The sequence below is a fragment of the Engystomops pustulosus genome, chromosome 5 (genome assembly GCF_040894005.1).
Source record: "Engystomops pustulosus chromosome 5, aEngPut4.maternal, whole genome shotgun sequence".
NCBI classification, from domain to species: Eukaryota; Metazoa; Chordata; class Amphibia; order Anura; family Leptodactylidae; genus Engystomops; species Engystomops pustulosus.
The window spans coordinates 69,440,714-69,462,210 of record NC_092415.1 but is presented as its reverse complement, the minus strand read 5'-3'; the positions used below and the strand labels follow the sequence as shown (position 1 = coordinate 69,462,210).

Genomic DNA, 21,497 nt, shown 5'->3' with positions numbered 1-21,497 from the left:
GTGTTATGGGATAGAAATTTTTTTGCAATGAAATCAACCACCACCCACTATTCCATGACAAGTGCCACAGTGTTCCTAACACACCTTTAAGTCCAAAAAACAATGTCTATCTACAGGTTGACCCCTCTCCATACAGGGCAGGTGGCTGCTTAAAAGGAACCTGTCAACAGCAATTGTCCTAATAAACCACTACCAGAATATTGTCACGCAGCCGAACATCTTCAAGATCATGTTTCTTTCTGGGTCCAGTATGGTGGAATCATCAAGAAAATCTACTTTGCAGTGAGATGTAAATTGGTTGTATAAAGTCAAGGAGGCGGAGAATTTAATTGGGGAAGTCAAGGTGGGGAACATTGAAAGCCTCCTCCTCTGTGGTTGACATCATGCTTCTGACTTCAGGAGATCTGGTAAGGAATGTGTTTTGATGCAGGACCTTCAATTACAGTTAAGGGGCTTTCTGAGGAAGAGAGAGTTTGACTTCAGTGTTAAAATCCCAACTCCTTGACTTTATACAACCAATTTACATCTCACTTCAAAGTAGATTTTCTCGATAATTCTACCACACTGAGCCATGAAAGAAACATGATCTGGAAGGTGTTTTGCTGCTTGTCACCATACTGGTAGTGGTTTATTAGGTCAATTCCTGCTTGTCACCATACTGGTAGTGGTTTATTAGGTCAATTCCTGCTTGTCACCATGCTGGTAGTGGTTTATTAGGTCAATTCCTGCTGACAGGTTCCCTTTAATTATACAAGAGACAACGACTTTTAACTGCAGTTAGTGGGTTAGGTACCCGACCACAGCAGCTAAGCATTAGGGACATACGTGACATCATTGGTTTGTCAGTCACTTGCCTTGACAGCTTTGGGCCTCTTAGAGACTTCTAGGGTTGTCATTGGTTGACATCTAGAGGCAGGTTGTAATAGCTGTAGGATCCCCGGAGGGGTAACCAAGGATCCCCTTTGGAGGGTTAAATATAGTTTTTTCTTCTGCTTCCCCCAGTCCTGAAAAATCAGAACCCCCCCTTTAAATTCTATGCTCGTGATGGTTATGATCAGTCTAAAAAGAATTCAGTTTGGCTATATGTTTTTTTTAATCTTAATAGGGGAAGACATATAAGAGATATACACTAAGTCTTCAGTCACTGTGAGAAGCATCTACATAAATGAAAGCAAGCTAAATTTTAAAAAGACATTTGGAAAATTAAAGTAACTTCCTAATTGACTCAGAAACTGCTCCTGTGGATTTACATTGCAACATTCTACTATGTGAATTGAGATTTTTTTTTTTATACAGTGGAACTAATCAAAGAAATTCCTGCCCTTTTAACAAAAACTGAATTTATATAATATAATTAACACTTACACTCTTTCTAAGTTAGTAAACTTGATATTATTAATACTTTGATACTAGTTTGCCAAGGCATAAAAACCAATATGCATAATGCAACAGATGTTACTGTGTGTTTCATAGTGTTCTATGGTTATAATTTTGCCTATGTAGAATAACTGGCCGCCACCTCAGACTGGTTCAGTGTTCTACACACTGCTGTGTTACATGCTGCTCCAGCAGAAAAAGTGTTGTGATATACGGCTGCCTGTTATCTGACCAAGCACTCTTTCGCTGTAGTATCTGTGACTTGTGCTGTGATGAGGATGGGATCCTGCCGTCACCAAGAAAAAGTGGGAGGACTGCGAACTGTGCACAGAAGGGAGTATTATGACATAGCATCTTTCAGCAAAAATTACTTTTACTCGAAATTCACCTCTAAAGCTGAAAAAAAGTTATTTTTTTCTCAATATGCATTAGTAGGCTCTGACTTTTCTTAAAAGAAATTGAAATACATTAAGGGTTATTTAAAACTGAGTCATCCTGGCTTTTTTTTGACAGTTAGACAGGACCCACACTGGCTCAATGCAAATCGAGCCTTTGAAAAAATATAACTTGTTGTTAAAAAAATTCCCAAAACTGAAAATCAAATTCAGCATTTCTACATAAAGTGGAAAATAAATACAAAATAAATCCTGGAAATCCACACAAAGTTAAGAGGTGTGTCACGGTTACACCCGCGATCCTCGGTACGGATTGAGGGTGTACCCGTGCCTGCTGCCGCGGTCCCTGCTCCACCAGCTCTCACTAACCTCTCCTGGCTCCGGCCTGCACTCTTGCTCCCAGCATGTAGGCCGCATGCTTCTTCCATGCAGTCGCGTGCTCCTGCCACTAGAAGGGGCGCGCGCGGACTTCTCCCAGCCTTAAAGGGCCAGCATCCTCTTTATTGGCTCTGGCATTCCTGGCTCGGCTATATAGCCTGGCGACTCCCAGCATCCCCTGCCGAATCTTCATGTCCTGTTACTGAAGAGAAAGCCCTCCGTGTTCCCGAGCATTTCCAGACGCCTCTGTGGATTCTGTGATTCCCGTGTACCTGTGGTGATTCCCGTGTTCCTGTGGTGATTCCCGTCCTGCCAGCCGTCCTTCAGAGGTCCTTCCAGCCGTCCTTCAGAGGTCCTGCCAGCCGTACTTCAGAGGTCCTGCCAGCCGTCCTTCAGAGGTCCTGCCAGCCGTCCTTCAGAGGTCCTGCCAGCCGTCCTTCAGAGGTCCTGCCAGCCGTCCTTCAGAGGTCCTGCCAGCCGTCCTTCAGAGGTCCTGCCAGCCTTCCCGTGGTCCTGCCTGCCTTCCCGTGGTCCCCGTGTCCCTACCTTGGCTGCCGCCACGGGCCTAGTTGCACCTGCGGAGCGATCTGGTGACTCCCGCCGCAGCAAGACCATCCCGCTTTGTGGTGGGTTTTGGCAAAGACCAGGAGTTCACTTAGACTCCGCTCCCGGGTGCGGCTAAGGTTGTTATCTCCTGCGGGGGTCCAGGGAGTCCACTTACTTAGTCCTAAGGGACTAATCCTCATAGACTATGACAAGGTGCAAAGAGAAATTGGCCTGACCACAGGGCAGCTGGATTCCCTGGGACCTGAGTGGCTGGCTTGTAGTGTGAGCTAGCTTGGTCCAGGAGAACAGACCTCATCCACGCCAGTCAGAGCCAGCAGGGAGATGTAAGAGAAGGGGGAGGCCACAATATGGTGAAGAGTTTCTCCTGGGGCTCTCCAGGTGTCCACAGTAGGGCAGATGGTGAAGGGGAGGCCTGTGGTGTTAGCGGTAGAAGACCAGGGATCACAAAAGGAGACAGAAAGTTTGAATAAAAACTCACAGTCTCTTTAATCCCTTAGTGTTCAGCTATCTGGGGTAATAAAGGCTCTTGAGTTGTACATTGCACTATTAGTTGGTCTAGTTCAATGCACTTTTTTTGGCACTGTTGAGATGTGGGGTCTTCTGGCTGTTAAAAAAAATAAATCTTTATTCAGGCTTCAGGTCCAAAGAAAAGGCTTGCATTTATTTGCACAAAAATAAAATGTACAGAACAAAAATGCAGATAATTCAGGGGATAGATTGCAGCTACCTTGGAACAAGCACCTCCCCTGTGGTCAGATCAGACACTCTGACCTATAGACCATCCATGTACACACAGGTGTCATTAAATACCCAACTATTTCCCTTGGGTTTTAAAGGGATACACCCCTGGGTTGCACCTTTAACAACAAACATCACACAAAGATATATTTCTTACTTAATATACATAATGCCACAATACAATATAATACACAATATAAAAATAAAGGGGAGTTTACAATATACACAAAGTAACCAAAGTTAGAAATGCAAACATAAACCACATGGCTTCAGCTCAGCATCACCTGGCAGTAATCAGGTGCAGCTATATAATCCCAGCTCACCCTCTGCTCAGGTTTTGCACACACACACACACACACACACACACAGGTAAGATCAGGTAATGCTGAATGGTGACTGCCGAACTGGTTTGTCTGGTGAAACAATAGTGGACAGAGACAAAGGTTTGCTGGCCAGCAGGAGGAAAAAAAGAAGAAAAGGTACAAACACACAGGGAAGACAAACAGTTCACCATTCACCCCGAAACAGGCACACCAACCTTATTTTTTGGAGCACAAACACTTTTTGTGTAGAAGTAGGAATATTGCCTAAAACTGTGCAAAACCCTTAATACATGTGGTGCAAATTACTCCAGTATTGTAGAATAGACAACTTGAAAATCTGCACAAATGTATTATATGCAAGCTTCATGTTTTAGAGAGGGAGGAGCTGAGCGGATTATGTATACAGACATTGCTGCCTATTACTGATAGGACTGCCTCTAAAGTTATTCTGGCTTATTTTGTTTTTAAAGTACATGAAACCACTTAAAAAACAGCAAAGAACTCGGCACTTAAAGGGAACCTGTCACCACCTGCACAGCTCTAAAACTCGAAAACATACCTTATAGTGGCTGTTTAGTGTTCTCTAGTCATGTCCTTATAACGGTCTAAAGCTGCCTGTATCCTGAAAAATAAAGTTATATGTACAGAGAGGTACTAGGCTGGGGGGTGGGATTCGGGGTATAGGAGTCAAGCTCTCACCCACCCTCCAGGTCACATTATCATGTAAACTCTGCCTGTCTTCCCTCCATCGAGCCAATACCTGCCCTGCCTCCTGGCTCTCCGGCACCTCCCAGTCCTCCGGCTCTCTTGTTTGCAATCTTGCACATGCGCAGTGCCCCTCTTATCTCTCCTCCGGCCCTGTGTGTACCTGGAGGGAGAAACAGATGCGTCTTGTATGATACACCTCTGCACTGCGTATGTGCTAGCCAGCCTTGCTGCCTCGTAGACGTCGTGGCAGTGGATCGGCTGGCTAGCAGGATCAGCTCATGCGGGGGCCTCCCCATCCTCCGGTGCTCTTGTTTGAAATTACGCTACCCCTGCAACCACTTTCTTTGACTCATCTCATGTGAAAATGGTGTAAGATATATTTACCTGACTTTGCTAGAGATTTTATTTTATAAGTAAATGGATCGGAATTCACATAAAAAAGGGAATTTTAGAAAAGACATTTGAGGGACTAGTAGTTTAGTGGGGTGAAACTAAGGCCTAAACTGCAGAGCAATATTCCCAGAAACCGGACACCAGTACATGATCCCTCTGTACTATACAAAGGTAGGCAATTTTTTGTGCTGCCATATATAGATACATGTGGCAATATATTATGAGATTATTCTCCCGTGGAAGCATAGCTCCAGAATATATCTTCTATGTACCATGCCACAATGTTCTTTCTATGGGTCATGCATTAAATCTGGCAGGAAAAACTGGAAGCATTCGGAGGTCTTATGAATGTTGCGGCTGCTATATAATCAATATAAGTGAATAAGTAAAGCACTTCTAGACTCTTGTGGAATAGTCCTCACCCGCAGTCCACATTGGTGTCAAGTATTAAACCTATCCATACTGGCAAGGTTATCAACAGACCTAACTTTCTGGGTTAATACCATTTTGCTCTCTCTTATTCTGGCAAATATTCTATTAATATTATTAAAGCAGTACATGTAATCTCTCAGAAGGTCACCTAGTTATATAAATAAGGACAATTACGGTGACACATGCGGTCATATTCCTTGTTACTGCTATTCTCAGGTGTTCGGTGACAGTGGATGGCACGGTGCATTCATCATATGGGAACAGATGTTCAAGGGGAGAGATTTATGCTGTGGAACATTATACCCATCTATTTTACTCAATCACAGTCAAGTAAGGTGAAACAGGATCTCTCCTGCATGGGAGGTCACATCACCTGAAATACGGCAAAATGTGGTGTATCGCCCTGTCGTCACATAAACAATGAAAAGTCAGGTAATAAGTCTGTGCAGAAATCTGCCATTTTAAACATCTGTTCACATCTGCTTTAGACTCAACGAAAACAAGCCGGGTCGGCAGCTTGATAAATCTTCCAGACTTTTTCTGCGCTCACCCTGGTGAGTTGATACAAGCAGAAGCCTGGAAATTATGCAGGTTTTCCACACCCTTTAGTAATCTGACCCCCAGGAGTTAGAATGAATTAGTAGCATTGCTAAACGCACATTTCTCATTAATACCATCTGTCACCTTGTAGAAAATTCAGTTTCCCAAACGAATTGAAGAGCCAATAAAATCCATGTCTTCCGACACTTTACTGCTGTATAACTGAGCGCTCCTCTCTTTTCCTGCTGTGAGAATAGACCTTATTCTATATGAGGCTTGTATGATTCTCATAAAGAAGCACTTTTATATTATCGTTTTGTAGGGACCAATGAAACATTACGTTTTAGCTACATAAACTTTCCGTCAGGATTAGTTCACTTGGCTGCGGAATTGTAGCTCAAAGAGGGATATGAAGAAATATGTCACTTAATGGCTTTACCACTTCCTTTTAAAATCTCCTGCTATGAGAGATAGACAAAGCCTATGTGTAACAGAGGGTGTTGCCATGCTAGAAATGCATAGGCTCTAACTATCTCACATGAGATTTTAGAATCCTAAAAAATTTTTTAAATGTTTTTAATATGGTACTGGGATTTCCTATATTTCACTGATAACATGTGACCTACTTGCAGTCCAGCAGGTTTAACATTGGATAGTGGCTACATTGGAGAGTGTCAGTCTCTGCTAACTCAGAGGACGTTGGAGATCCATCAAGTTTGTGCTGTTTTGCCTTTTTAAGTCTATTCTTATTCCCACTGAAACTTTTTTGAAGTTCTAGAAATTTAAATGCAATGATAATACAATACTACAACATATAGTATAACATACAATATAACATAACGATAAATGATAACGATAAACGTCTCTGCTCTGCTCCCTCACCTTGTGTATCCCTGTTACCCTTTCATATAGATTGCGAACCCTCAAAAGCAGGGTCCACCTTTGACTTGTGTCAATTCAGTCTGGTTTAGAATTAATTTGTTCTTGTATTCATACAGTGTAAACACTTCTTACTATGTGCATGGAATTAAAAGTGCTCTAATTAATAAATACTAATAGTCTTCAATATATATCTTCAAAATATTGCGTGTCAGTTAACAAATCAAAGGATAAATATACTGAAAAAATTCAGACATGACAGAGTAATAACTAATGAAACAAAACTAAAAATATAGGGGTAATGGCACAAAGCCAAAGGAATAGACTTTCTAGAATTGAATTTTGAGAAATAGAACATTAATTTAGGACATCTATCACCAGATCAAGGATTGTAAACCAAACATACAGACATACTGGTGCCCCCTCTGGTAGGATCTGCTGTTCTCTTAGCTTACTATCCCATTGTTTTTAAGAAAAAAGGGCTTTAAAAATATGCAAATGAGTCCAATGGGCTCCAGGCTGCATTAACTCCTATGGAGCTTGATGCCCTTCAGGCTCATTTGCATAATTGTAAAAGCATTTTTTTCTTAAAAACTGGGGCATAAGAAGCTAAAAGAACAGCAGATCCTGACAGAGGGGGCACACACCAGTATGTCTGTATGTTTAGTGTACAATCCTTGATCTGGTGATAGATGTCCTTTAAAGAAAACCTGTCAGCAGGAATGTCATTTTAAGCTGGTGACAGGTTCCAATGGCTTATGATTAGCTGACTTTTATAATTCCTTTGTCAGCATTCTGAATACTGCCACTGGTTTATAAAACTTTATTTCACATTACCGGTCTCCCTGCCAGCAGCATGTGGTGAGTCCTCGGGGGCGGGAGGATCAGCTGCAGAAGTCTTTGTGCCTGTCTCCTCATGCATTCTTCCTGCCCCTTGCTAAAAATAACTGTCTTGGTGACAGGCTCACTTTATCTAAAAATGCATTTCAGGAGAAGTCCTGGAAATAAACTTGGACTTCATGTATCTTCTTTCATACGGAATCCAGCCACAACCTGAATATTATTTGAGAATGAATCTGGCTTTTCTGCAAATGCACTTTGAATTTAATGTCATGGAGGGTCATAAAGATGACTCTGATCTCCCAATGGCTTTATTACTTCATTGCCCTGCAGATACAATTTCCACAAGCATCCCTGTGATCAATAAGAAATGCAGTCATATATGCACTAGAATGGAGCGCATCCTCTATAAGGCATAGCCTGAATAAGGTTTTACAGTCATGAGTTTATGTATAGTGCGAAGCATTTCTACAAGATCAGATCTGATGCTTCATCACTGTGACAAGGAGGAGCCTGGATGTGGGGTTTTGTTATATAAGATTTACATGATTATTATGTGATTAGTATTCTGTAGTACTGTATGGTATATCTAATTATATATACTCAAAAGGTATATATATTTTTTTAATTTTACGTATCTTCTCACAAGGTAATGTTTTTCTATGATTTGACACAAAAGCAAATTACATAAGTATGTCTTCATCATAGTAGAACCACAAGGATGGCATTACACTCACCCGACTTTCTTTCCAATAAAACATCCTTTAGTAAGCCATTTATTCAGCCATAGTTGGGTGGGCATATACGTTGGCGCGTGGGAAAGGAGGAGGGGCTGACCCCTGCTCACCCCCTCCCTTCTCCATAGAAAATAGTAGCTGCACGGTCGTTGATACGGCCAAAGATAGAGCAGGCACTTGTTGTGTTCATCGTACCAAGCCCAGGTGCCGTACCCGTCTATGGGGGACGTATGTACACCACAAGTTTGTGACCGTGCATACGCCCCCCAGATGGTTGTGTGCCTTGCACTGATCATATGACAAAACCTTCCCTTTAAACCCTGTTCCAAACCACTCTTTCTTATTGGTAATTTGTTACATCAATTAAAATATTTGATTGATTGATGGTATAATAAAGGCTAACTGGCATAATATACTATCACCGGTAACATCTTTTGATGTACCAAATAACCAATAGGAAACAGGGGAATGGTTTAGAACAGGGTTTAAAGGGAAAGTTTTGTCATATGACAAAAGACAGAAGAAGCGCTGCCAGCCGGGAATGCCTGATATTGCACTACCTCATCTCTCCTGTAAGTTTTGAATTGGCTTAATAAAGGATGTTTTATTGGAAAACAAACCTTGTGGGTGCCTGCAATCCTCATGGTTCTACTACGATGCAGACATACTTACGTAATTCCTTCTCCTTCTTTGAAAGGTAGATCACAATAAACTGTAGATGGGTTAACATTCTTTTGCTGTGGTTTTATGGCATAGTAGTAGTCTGCTTGGCGTGCTACACTAGTTCTAATTAAAGAGGTTGTGATATTAATAATACAATAGTCTCAGCTATTGGATCTCCCACAGTCAGCATAACTGGGGTTTGCAAGTTCCTCTGATCCACTTTGGATTTTGGATGTTATTGATCCAGAAGTGTCATAGAAGTTAATACAAGCACAGGATGGAGATCCCCCTTGTGCCATCTGATTTCTGTTGGACTTCTGGATCAGCATACAGCACACCCAAAACACGGCTAAGGGTGCGGTCACACGGTGAGTTCTTGGTTCGTTCTTGGTGCATTTTTAAATGCACTGGAAACACGTTTTTGCATGTTTACCATGCATTTAGCTGGTTTCAATATGTTTTTCATCATTTATGGAAGTGTAAGCAGCTGTGAAAATGTTAATACAGCTGCTTTCATCTCCAGAAATTACGAACAACAGATCCAATCCACCCAAACGCATGGTAATCATGCAAAAACGCAAGTACGGACGAAGAACAGATTGGAATGCAATGTGTAACCACACCCTTACTATGGATCAGACTTGTAATCCCTTGTACTGCTGATCACAGAGTCCATCAGCTGTGATTCCAATACCCTACCCCACATTTATACATTTCTAGAGGACAAATATTGCTAATGACACATCCCCTTTAAGTCAAACATCTTCTGCGTTTACAACTGGCCTTGACTTAAAAATTCTTAACCTTAACTGCAGAGCTATGTGAAAGTGGCCTTTAGTTTGTAGTCATGTGACCCTTTCCCCCTCTTTCTCAGTTATACATATTAAGACAAAACAACTCAAGCGTTATTGTACAAATCATGCCTCAGAGCTCCAGAACAATTAGTCTTTTTCAGCTGAGAATGTGCTACTGGGTATACATGGACTGAAAAGAAAGAATATAATGTTGAATTGCTAGAAAAAAAAAGTGGAAGAAGTAATGATTTATTTATATATCCTGAAAATCATTTTGAAAGCTGATGTGATGATCACAAGAAATATTGCAACCACAAGAGAAAATAAGGGTGCAATTGAAAGCAATATATTAAATCGAATTTTTCTATGGCTGCAAAACTGTTTATGTTTTCATTTGCTCTCAGCAGATCTCAGTGGTGCTGTGATATTAAGACATTCAGAACCTATGACTGTTCCATTATTTATGGGGTAGAACATTTCAGTCCTATTCTCCACTCAGACATGCAGTTGATCCTTCCTCAAAGCCAAAAGCCCTTGGACAGCAGACAATTTACATACTTCAAATAAGTGTTAAGGGAAACTTAAAATCGACCCAGACACGGTGCTAATGGTGCAGGGCCATTGCATCCCATAAAATGTAGACTGTTTTTCAAACCTTCTGGGCCACTTACAAAAAAAATGTAAAAAATAGGCAGATCCGGACGTAGCTCAAGAGAGGCTAATAACACCTTGGCCTTACAGATTTACTATAACTTGAGACAGAAAGTTGGCACAGGTTAAAGGTAGAATCTTTGCATGAATTCACAAAATGCTTTTTTATTGATTATGGTGGACCAGTGGTATTCCTAGGTCTAGGCGCAAAAATAACTCTCCCCAGGATCAAGGTGCCCTGAGATTCTTGAAGCAGCAATGGGTATACTTAGGGGAAAGCCCCCACCTCCAACAGTTGGCAAACACATATCCCTCATGCCTGTATAGTGAATGGAAGGTTGAGGATATTAAAAAATACATTGAGCAGAGAAAAAATAAAGAGAATTGTCATAACCCGCTGATCTCTTTGTGACCAATTTGTTTTTCGGCAGTCTGAACAGTATTCTGGTGCCGTACTGCTGAGTGAAACTATCATGTCCAGCTTTGTTCTGGACTAGCAGGGCTTAAAGGGGTATTCCCACAAAGACTAAATTTCTAAATATACTCAGGATAACACATCCTGTTTACATTTTGGTTGTCTCTGTGTACTATAAACTATAGCAGGCAGGAGGCAGAGAGCACTATAGACATACTTCCTGGCCAGCAGTAACGTGCAGAGGAGACAGCAGCATTTCTAGAGGCAAGATAATCTCTGGATCCGAGGAGAGAGGGGAATAGCAGTACTAACTGTGTGTTTTATAGATGAGGTAGAAGTGCTGAGTGTGTCATTGTGTCTTATATCCATCTCATGGCTCATCTTACCCATCTCATGTGTCGGATACTAGTACAATCTTTAGCAGAAGCTAAATGAAAGTGGAGCTAAACCCTGTACGTAGGGCCGCATCTGCCATAGGGCGGGATGAAAAATCCACCTCTGACAGCAAGTGTGTATCCCTGAAGAAGGGGGCAGGTCCATATTGCCCAATTACTATACTTACAGACACGGAGGGAAGCAATACAGTGGTGCAGAACAGCGCTGCACAAACCAATTTGTCTGCAATGCTCCATGGCTCTAGGGGACGAAGGCGGTGTTTGATGACATCACACTGCCTGCATCCATGTGAGGAAGCACTGCTCGGCAGAAGAGCTGGGAGGAGATGAGAGGGAAGTTTTATTATTTTTAAACTGGCCATAATATTAATAAAAAATATTATCTTTGTCAGCTGTATGTAATAAATAGGAGAGGGTGATTTAAATATTAAGGGCCAGATTCTAACTAAATTGGGGGGAGGGGAGGTTATGGGGTTCTATATATGACAAAACCTGGGGAAAGGGGGGCCATCATTCACTATGCTGCCCATGACTTAAATGGGTGCGGGGGGTTCTATATATAAGTATATATATATAACTAAACTGGGGCTGGGGATGGATTTTTTTTTTGCAGGGGATGGATATTAATTGAACTGGGTGGTGGCTACTGTATATAATTTAAATGGGGGGATTTTATATGAAGGGTAGATTGTAAAGGGGGAGCATTTATGGGCTATCATGGGGTACTGTAGATAATTTAATTTGGGCTGTAAATACCATAAGCTCATTAGGGTGGATCCAATCTTTTAAAGCATAGGAAAATTGTAACTTCAGTCACACTGTTGTTATGCAAATTCAGAATTTTCATTTAGCACAAACATCCAAAAGTGACGCACAGTTGTTGCCTGTGTCTCAGGGAACCCACCATATACAGGAGCCATTGTCTGCTGCTGCTGTTTTGCCACAGGTCATTAATATGAGCTCTGGTTACAATAGGCAATGAGTATAAGACAGATGTGTGAGGTAAGCTGGATAGGGATACAGAGATAGGAGCAGATTTATCAGAAGTGTCTGAGGTAAAACTATTCCAGTTGCCCATGGAAACCAATCAGAGATTAGCTTTAGTTTTATAAACAGCTGTGCAGAAATGAAACTTGAGCTCTGATTGGTTGCCATGGTCAATTGGAGCAGTTCTGTTCTCAGACACTTCTGATAAATCTCCCCATAGACAAAGTAACAGTCAGAGACACAGACAGTCACTGGAATAAGAGTGTGAGAGAGAAGCAGACAGTCACTCGAATGAGAGTGCCCGAGACCGACAGTCACTAGAATGAGAGTGCCCGAGACCCACAGTCAATGGAATGAGAGTGCCCGAGACAGAAAGTCACTGGAATGAGAGTGTCTGAGACAGTCACTGAAATGAGAGTGCCCGAGACAGACAGTCACTGGAATGAGTGTCCAAGACAGACAATGACTGGAATGAGAGTACGTGAGACAGACAGTCACTGGAAGCAGAGAGTGCCCGAGACAGGCACTGGAATGAGAGTGCCTGAGACAGTCACTGAAATGAGAGTGCCCGAGACAGTCAATGAAATGAGAGTTCCCGAGACAGACAGTCACTGGAATGAGAGTGCCAGAGACACACAGTCATTGGAATGAGAGTAACCGAGACGGACAGTCACTGGATTGAGAGTGCTCGCAACTGAAAGTCACTGGAATGAGTGTCCGAGACAGACAGTCACTGGAATGAGAGTACCTGAGACAGACAGTCACTGGAATGAGAGTGCCCGAGTCAGGCAGTCACTGGAATGAGAGTGCCTGAGACTGAAAGTCACTGGAATGAGTGTCCGAGACGGACAGTCACTGGAATGAGAGTGCCTGAGACACACAGTTACTGGAATGAGAGTGCTCGAGACAGAGACGGTCTACAGATACATATAAAATATTTTTGTTAACCCATTCTTTTTGTTACAGCTAAGAGCAGTTATTTACTATCCTGGGCAAATCCGGGAGCTACAGCTAGAATTTACATAAATACAAAGAGAGAAGCTGTTATAATGGGGCTCATTTACTAAGGGTCCGCGGACTGTTTTCCGATTTGCACCGCATTTAACAGTTTTTTTTGGCGCACTCGATTGGATTTTGGCCCTGACTTTCATGCGATGCAAATCGGAGGGTGACCTAGTATCTAGTGCAAGTAGAGGAGGCTACACATAGAATGTAGTGATCAAATGAAAAGTATAGGTAGCAGAGGCTACCTATCGTTGGCACATGCTAAAAGGAAACATAATAAAATATAATTTAGGAATACATAATAAAATGATAAAAGGGAAAGGTATTGGAAAAATGAACACGCATAGGGATTTGTATATATGTAAATATTTAACATTTTGCCTATATTGTTACTTAGCTGTAATCCACACTCATACTATGTATTCACAGAGTCTGATGAAGGTTAATTGTCTGACCTAAACGTCACTTTTGGATGTTGTGCTAAATAAAAATTCTGAATTTGCATAACAACAGTGTAACTGGAGTTACAATTACTAGACACCACTAAAGTCTCTGTCACTGATTGATAACTAGTGTGTGAGACAGCGTCAGCATGTATAGTGTCAGTCACAGGGTGTCAGTGATCTGTGGTGCTGTGTGAGGATATAGTTAGCTATTAATCAGGTTTTAGAGTCTTCTGTAAGATGCATTTGTAAATTCAGAGGGCTGAATATAGGAGGCAATCTGGGCTAGGACTTTTTTGAGGTGAGGACACCATTTCAGTTTTAGCCTCAGGCATCAAAAAGGCTAGAATCGGCCCTGCCTGTATCCTGATAATCTAAGAACATTGTCAGCACACAGCATCTCATAGCATAGAGGAATCATGAAGTATCTCCTTAGCTAGTACCCACCCACACTGCTGAATTTTACACGGACCACCACTGACCAAAAACAGCAATAAAACTGACTGAAATTGCAATGTGAAGAGTTAAACATTATCTTTATTGTGTAAACATCACTAGGTGATTAAAATGTGAGAACTTTCTTTCATGGGCAAACCCCTTTACCTTACTCTGACTGCCAGAGCCCTGCGTTTTGCACCTGGAGTTGGGTTCCTGGCTAACACATAACTATCTTCTGTTCACCTAGTCCATTGCCAGTTAAAAGTCATTTTTGTCTGCTCTACTTTCTGTACTGCTATTCTTCGCTACTTCTTGTTATCTGATTCTTTTCTTGTTCTGTGACTATTCTTTGGTGTATTCAATTCTGTACTGTATATGCTGTTCCAGTTGTGACCCAGATTGTTTACCTCCCCTTGTGTGTTTATCTGTTTGTTTGCCTTTGTTTCTTGTCTGCACTGTGGCGTAGGAAAGGACTGTCTTCATGGTTGTCCAATATCACCTAAGACAGTGGTGGCGAACCTATGGCACGGGTGCCAGAGGTGGCACTCGGAGCCTTTTCTGTGGGCAGGGGACTCTGGAGGGAAGCTACAATCCAAATGTCTCCTGCTTTCTATTGTATTGGTGTCCTCAGGACGCCAATATGATTGAAACTTGTGATACAGCAGGGATCAATAGGCTACTGCTTAAATTGTCATGTTGGCACTTTGCTACATGAAAGTGGGTTTTGGTTGTAGTTTGGGCACTCTGTATATAAAAGGTTCGCCATCACTGACCTAGGATATGCAGAGGTAATCAGGCAAGGGGGCTAGAATTTTAGGGTTCATTGTCATGACTGTTGTCATTTAGTCTAGTGCCCCTATTTCTAAAATAGTAATAAAAATGTTCCTTTGTTGGTACATGATTTTGGCCAATTATATAGATGACAGTGTGATATTTACCAGAGGTCAATATCTAAAGGCACTAAATCCCATCATCGAAAACAATTACAATCAAAAAATGAGCACAGATAGCCTGGGAAGAATATTCCTAATTCTCATCAAAGCATGTCATATGCAATCTTTAGAAGAGATTCAGTCAGGTTAAATCATATCAATCTATGTCCGAGATCATGACACAATACTATAGAACATGTCATTTGCAGCCCTAATAGCCACTGTTATATATTCAGTACGGATCTGCTAACATGTTTTATCCCTGCATGTGATAATAAGTATTCCCATTCAACAATAACTTTTAGTATAAACCTTTTTATTCCTTCCCTTTTTCTTTTTTAGAATATGTGTACAGATTAATATTAATATGTTAAAATTACAAAAGTATTTATTTTTAAAAGTTTCCAAAAGTTGCAGTGTAAAACCAGTCATTTCAAGAAGAGTCTTGCTCCTCAGAGGTAAACTTAGAAACAGAACTAATCATACAGCTGTCAGTACTCCTGCAGGTTCTAGTTCAGCAATTTGAGTTCTACTGGATGAGTAGCACACCAAGGTGAATCCTCTGCAGAGTGCTGAGTGATTGAAATCTTGCTGCCTCTCTGAACTGGGGGTATGTCACAGGTGCCAGTTTGAGTTATTGCCAAATACAGGCGGTCCCCTACTTAAAGGAAACCTACCACTTAGAATGGTCGGTGTAAGCAGTAAATACCGAGCACCAGCTCAGGATGAGCTCATTAGTGTTATAAACCGCGGTATCGCGGTTTTAACACTTTTTAAACTCTAGAGCAGAAGAGGCTTCGGCGCTGCGCGCGACCGTGCGCGCGCAACGTCTCCTTCATTTCCTATGTAGGCGCACGCAGCGCCGAAGCCTGTTATACTCTAGAGTTTAAAAAGTGTTAAAACCGCGATACCGCGGTTTATAACACTAACGAAAGTAAGTACCGGCACCAGCTCAACCTGAGCTGGTGCTCGGTATTTACTGCTTACACCGACCATTCTAAGTGGTAGGTTTCCTTTAAGAACACTCAACTTACATATGACCCTTAGTTAAAAACGGACCACTGGATGTTGGTAATTTACTGTACTTAAGTCCTAGGCTACAATCAACAGCTGTAACAGTTATCAAATGTGTCTGTAATGAAGCTTTATTGTTAATCCTGGTTCTTATGACAACCTAACATTTTTAAAATCCAATTGTCACAGAGACCAAAAAAAGTTCTGGCTGGGATTACAATGATAAAATAAACAGTTCTGACTTACATACAAATTCAACTTAAGAACAAACCTACAGACCCTATCTTGTATGTAACCCGGGGACTGCCTATAAACCAATCAGCTACTGGGGCAGCGTCAAGGCACTTCACTTAAATTTACCATCATATACTCTTCTGTGCTTGCTACCATACTGTCCTATTTGACTTTTTTACTGCCTTATGATTTTGCACCTTGCCGTCTTGGGGGGCATTTAAAATAAGAGTTAAAATTATATACTTTATTTTATCAATAGATAAAAAGCAATTTCTTTGCTGGCTATATTGCTAAAATCAACAGGATTTTTGAGGCCTACATTCCTAGGTATCCTATCCTAGCTTGATAAAGCTTGATAATGCTTACTCATACTCAAGTTGCACATACTCCAAAGGGGATTTTAATTTAAAAAGCACCCACAGGATAGGAATTACATGTCTGGAACAATTATGTGTCAGGTTCGCTAGGGAGATTGCTGGGACTTCTGGTTCTTCTGGTGGTACCAGCAGCGTTCTCCGAACCCCGGCGCGTATCCGCGCAAACTCCACCTCTCGTCCTGGGCAGCGGCTGCTAAGATCTCGCGCTGTCTAGGAGTGGCTGGGACTTTTGAACCTCTGCTTGGTGCTTGGTTGTTTCTGCACCATGAGGGGTTAATTCCCAGATGCTGTCCAGCACCTATCAGGTTCTGGAGGTGGAGTTCTGGCTGCATAAATTGCAGCTTCACTAGTCACCAGTGCCAGTGTTTGAAAATCCCTTTCTCCACCTGGTTGCTGCTAGTTTGTATTGCTCTGTATCTGTATCTATATTGTTGCTAACTCGGCTAGTTTTGGACTTTGACTCTTGCTTACTGATTCTGCTTTTGACGTACCCTCTAGTTGTGACTCCGGCTTGTTTACGATTCTTTTATGTTTTATGTTTGTCAGTCTGTTTGTGTTCCCCTTCCCACACTTACCCAGAATATTTCGAGTCTTCAAGTAGTCGCCCCACGGTTTAGCGTGGGGGGGCTATAGGAAGGGACAGAGGTTGGGGCAAGCTCAGGGCTCACTATCCCCTGTCTTTTGTGTAACCAACCCTAACAGAAACACTGGCCACACATAGGTCTGCATCCTGTATCCGACCTGCTACATTCTCTCCTTCCATGGAGCCTTTGTCAGCTGTGGTCGCTCAGGTCCAGACCCTAACTCAGCTTGTTCAGGATCTAGCTTCCCGTCTCCAAATTCAGGAATCTATGCAGGTTCCACGGCAGACATCACCGCAGGATCCACTGCCACCCACGCCTGAACCTAAGGTTCCTCTCCCTGACGTGTTTTTTGGTGACCGTAAGAAATTTTTTTCATTTCGGGAGGGCTGTAAACTTTACTTTTCTTTACGCCCTCGTTCATCGGGCACAGAGATTCAAAGGGTGGGCGTGGTAATTTCCCTGTTGCGTGGGGATCCGCAAAATTGGGCTTTTTCTCTCCCACCTGACTCTCCATCCCGTTCTTCTCTTGACGCTTTTTTTTCTGCTTTAGGCCAGATTTATGACGAACCTGACCGCCGAGCACTTGCAGTTTCCCACCTTAGATCTCTGTGTCAGGGAAAACGGACAGCAGAAGATTATTGTGCCCAGTTCAGACAGTATGTGACTGACTCTCAATGGAATGACTGCGCCCTAAAAGACCAATTTATGTCCGGACTGTCAGACCGAGTACAGGACTTAGTCTTAGCTTATGCCGAGCCTCAGACATTAGATGATGCTATGACTCTGGTCATCCGAGTTGATCGTCGCCTAAGATCCAGGCGATCACCTCGGGTGTCCTCGGACTGTCAGCCAGCGGCCAGTCCGTCTCCAGGTAGTCCAGAATTGGAATCCATGGAGCTGGATAGCATCTCTCCTGCACAGCGGAAGCAACATCGAATAAGACGCCATCTTTGTTTCTACTGTGGAAGTCCTGATCATCAGATCAACACCTGTTCCAAGAGGCAGCAGCAGGAAAACTTCCGCTCCTAAGCAGTAGTCGGGGGGACTGCTTAGGAGCTCAGGTACTCCCTATTGTGTCTAGAATGTATTTACCTTGTACGGTTAAGTTTCAGTCTGTTTCCTGCACTGGTCGCGCCTTTTTGGATTCAGGTGCTGCGACTAATTTAATCGATTATAATTTTGTCTCTCAGTTTTGCATGTCATTGATTCCATTGTCCACTCCTATCCAGATGTCGGGTGCGGATTTGACCCCTCTACAGGCAGGGTTGATCAAATTCCGAACCCCGCAGATAAAGCTTATGGTAGGAGCTATGCATGAAGAATGGTGTTCTTTTCTAGTTATGGAAAACCTGTCTGAAAATGTCATTCTTGGTCTACCCTGGCTCCGGATCCATAATCCGGTAATTAATTGGGAAACTCTGGAGCTGGTTCATTGGGGTCCTCTCTGTAAGGAGCACCTGACCAGAGTTTCACTATGTACAGTAGTGACGGAAGATCAGGGTCTTCCAGGTTTTCTCTCGGACTACTCAGATGTGTTTTCAAAACCCTTGTCCCAAGTCCTTCCTCCTCACAGGGAGTTTGATTGTAAAATTGACCTTCTTCCTGATGCTAGATTGCCAAAGGGTCGTATATATAACTTGTCGGTACCAGAACGCGAGGCACTGAAGAGTTATATTGATGAGAGTTTGGCAATCGGACATATTCGTCCCTCTGAGTCGCCCACTGGGGCTGGGTTCTTTTTTGTTGAGAAAAAAGATGGTGGTTTACGGCCGTGTATTGACTATCGAGAATTAAATAAGATAACGGTAAAAAACTCAGGTCCCCTCCCCTTGATCCCGGATCTCTTAAATCAGGTTTCTGGGGCCCAAGTTTTCTCTAAATTAGATCTCAGAGGGGCTTATAACCTGATTCGGGTCCGAGAAGGGGATGAGTGGAAAACCGCATTTAATACACCTTTGGGGCACTTTGAATACCTGGTTATGCCCTTTGGTTTGAGTAATGCCCCAGCGGTTTTTCAAGGCTTTATGAACTCCATTTTTCATGATTACATCGGTGTGTTTATGGTGGTGTATCTAGACGATATTTTGATTTTTTCTCCTGATACGGTTTCTCACCAGCAACATCTCCGCCAAGTACTTACCAGGTTGCGCAAAAACCACCTCTTCGCTAAGCTGGAAAAGTGTGTTTTTTGCGTCCAGAAGGTTTCCTTCTTAGGTTATGTTGTGACTCCCTCTGATGTACAGATGGATCCGAGTAAGGTTCAGGCGCTCACGGACTGGGTTCGGCCTACCAATCTTAAGGCCCTACAACGATTTTTAGGTTTCGCTAACTATTATCGGAACTTTATAAAGAACTTTTCTGTGATCGCCAAACCCCTCACGGATCTAACCCGTAAGGGTGCTGATCCAAACAACTGGTCCCCTGCCGCTTGCTCAGCGTTTGAAACTTTAAAAGCGGCATTCTCGTCAGCCCCAGTTTTGGTTCAACCTGACCTCTCTCTACCGTTTGTTGTGGAGGTTGATGCCTCCGAGGTAGGAGTAGGTGCAGTGTTGTCTCAGGGGTCCTCCACTCTCACCAGACTTAGGCCCTGTGCATATTTCTCTAGAAAGTTTTCCTCTTGTGAGAGGAATTATGATATTGGTAATCGAGAGCTCCTTGCCATTAAGTGGGCATTTGAAGTCTGGCGACACTTTTTGGAAGGAGCTCTTCATCCGATAACTGTGCTCACAGATCATAAGAACTTAGTATATTTGGATACTGCTAAGCGTTTGAACTCACGTCAGGCTAGGTGGGCCTTGTTTTTCTCTCGCTTTAATTTTGTGGTCACCTACCGACCTGGGTCAAAAAATGTGAAGGCTGATGCCTTGTCCCGTAGCTTCGGGACTCCTGAGCTTCCAGCGACTACGGACAGTAATATTTTGTCTCCAGGTGTTGTGTTGGCAGCTGTCTCCTCCCACCTCTCCTCTCAAATTTTAGCAGGACAAAAATCTGCACCCAAAGACCTTCCGGAAGGCAAATTATTTGTTCCTCTTTCTTGTCGTTTGAGAGTGTTGGAGGAGACGCATTGCTCAGTATTGGCAGGTCATCCGGGAATGCGGAGTACCTTGGATCTCTTAAAGAGAAGTTACTGGTGGCCTCACATGACTAATGATGTGCACGCATTTGTCCAAGCCTGTCAGGTCTGTGCGCGAGGAAAGACTCCCAGGAGACGTCCTGAGGGGCCTCTTCTTCCGCTTCCAGTTCCCACCAGGCCATGGTCTAAAGTGTCAATGGATTTTGTCACTGATCTGCCAGCATCTCAAGGCTATACAGTGATTTGGGTGGTAGTGGACCGTTTCTCCAAGATGGGACACTTTGTTCCATTAAAAAAGTTACCTTCAGCTGAAGAATTGGCTGATTTGTTTATACAGAACATTGTACGCCTCCATGGTATACCAGATGATATTGTGTCTGATAGGGGCGTACAATTTGTTTCCAAATTTTGGCGAGCATTTTGTTCTAGACTGGAAGTTAATCTGTCGTTCTCCTCAGCGTTTCATCCTGAGTCTAATGGTCAGTCCGAGAGAATGAATCAGGAGATGATTCAATATCTGCGACTCTTTGTCTCGGACAGTCAGGACCAGTGGGTGAAATTCCTTCCGTTGGCAGAATTTGCTATTAATAACCACTGTAGTTCGTCCACACAGGTATCTCCGTTTTTCTGCAATTATGGTTTTCATCCACGTTTCTCTTTTTCATCTGTGCCTGTCTCTAATATTCCTCGAGCGGAAGCCATTACATCCAAGTTGCGCTCGCTCTGGTCACAAGTTCGGGAGAATATTCAGAGGGCACAAAATTCTATGGTCCAACAAACTGAAAGAAGGCGCACTAAATCTGATACGTTTGTGGTGGGGGATAAAGTGTGGTTATCAACAAAAAACCTTAAATTGAAGGTCCCCTCTTTGAAGTTTGCGCCCAGGTTTGTGGGTCCGTTTGTTGTTACTCATATTGTTAACCCGGTTTCCTTCAAGATTACACTTCCAGCAGGGTGGCGGGTCCATAACACCTTCCATAAGAGTCTTCTGAAGCGCTATGTTGAGCCTGTTTTGCCTCTTTCTGACCCTCCTTCTCCATCTATTGTGGAGGGGAATCTGGAATTTGAGGTGGAAAAGGTGGTGAATTCCAGATGGGTAGGTAACTCCCTGCAGTACCTGGTCCATTGGAAAGGTTTTGGTCCTGAGGATAGGTCTTGGGTTCCGGCTAGAGATGTTCATGCTCC

The 21,497-nt window shown here is 42.8% G+C and overlaps 2 long non-coding RNA genes across 3 annotated transcripts in view; one reads left to right on the top strand and one right to left on the bottom strand.

Annotated features, from left to right (window-relative positions):
• LOC140132909 (uncharacterized) overlaps positions 1 to 21,497 on the top strand; it is a 74,567-nt gene that overhangs the window by 21,190 nt on the left and 31,880 nt on the right. The window contains exon 5 of one of the 2 annotated variants that reach the window (XR_011855740.1): positions 4,249 to 4,395. This is a non-coding gene — a long non-coding RNA (uncharacterized lncRNA). Of the gene's footprint in view, positions 1 to 1,105; positions 1,316 to 4,248; positions 4,396 to 21,497 lie in introns of those variants that run through there. The other variant, XR_011855741.1, reaches the window with a different exon arrangement.
• LOC140132910 (uncharacterized) overlaps positions 3,239 to 21,497 on the bottom strand; it is a 48,506-nt gene continuing 30,247 nt past the window's right edge. The window contains exons 2-4 of the long non-coding RNA XR_011855742.1: positions 4,539 to 4,646; positions 4,338 to 4,400; positions 3,239 to 3,321 (exon numbers count right to left, since the gene is read on the bottom strand). This is a non-coding gene — a long non-coding RNA (uncharacterized lncRNA). The remainder of the gene's footprint in view (positions 3,322 to 4,337; positions 4,401 to 4,538; positions 4,647 to 21,497) is intronic.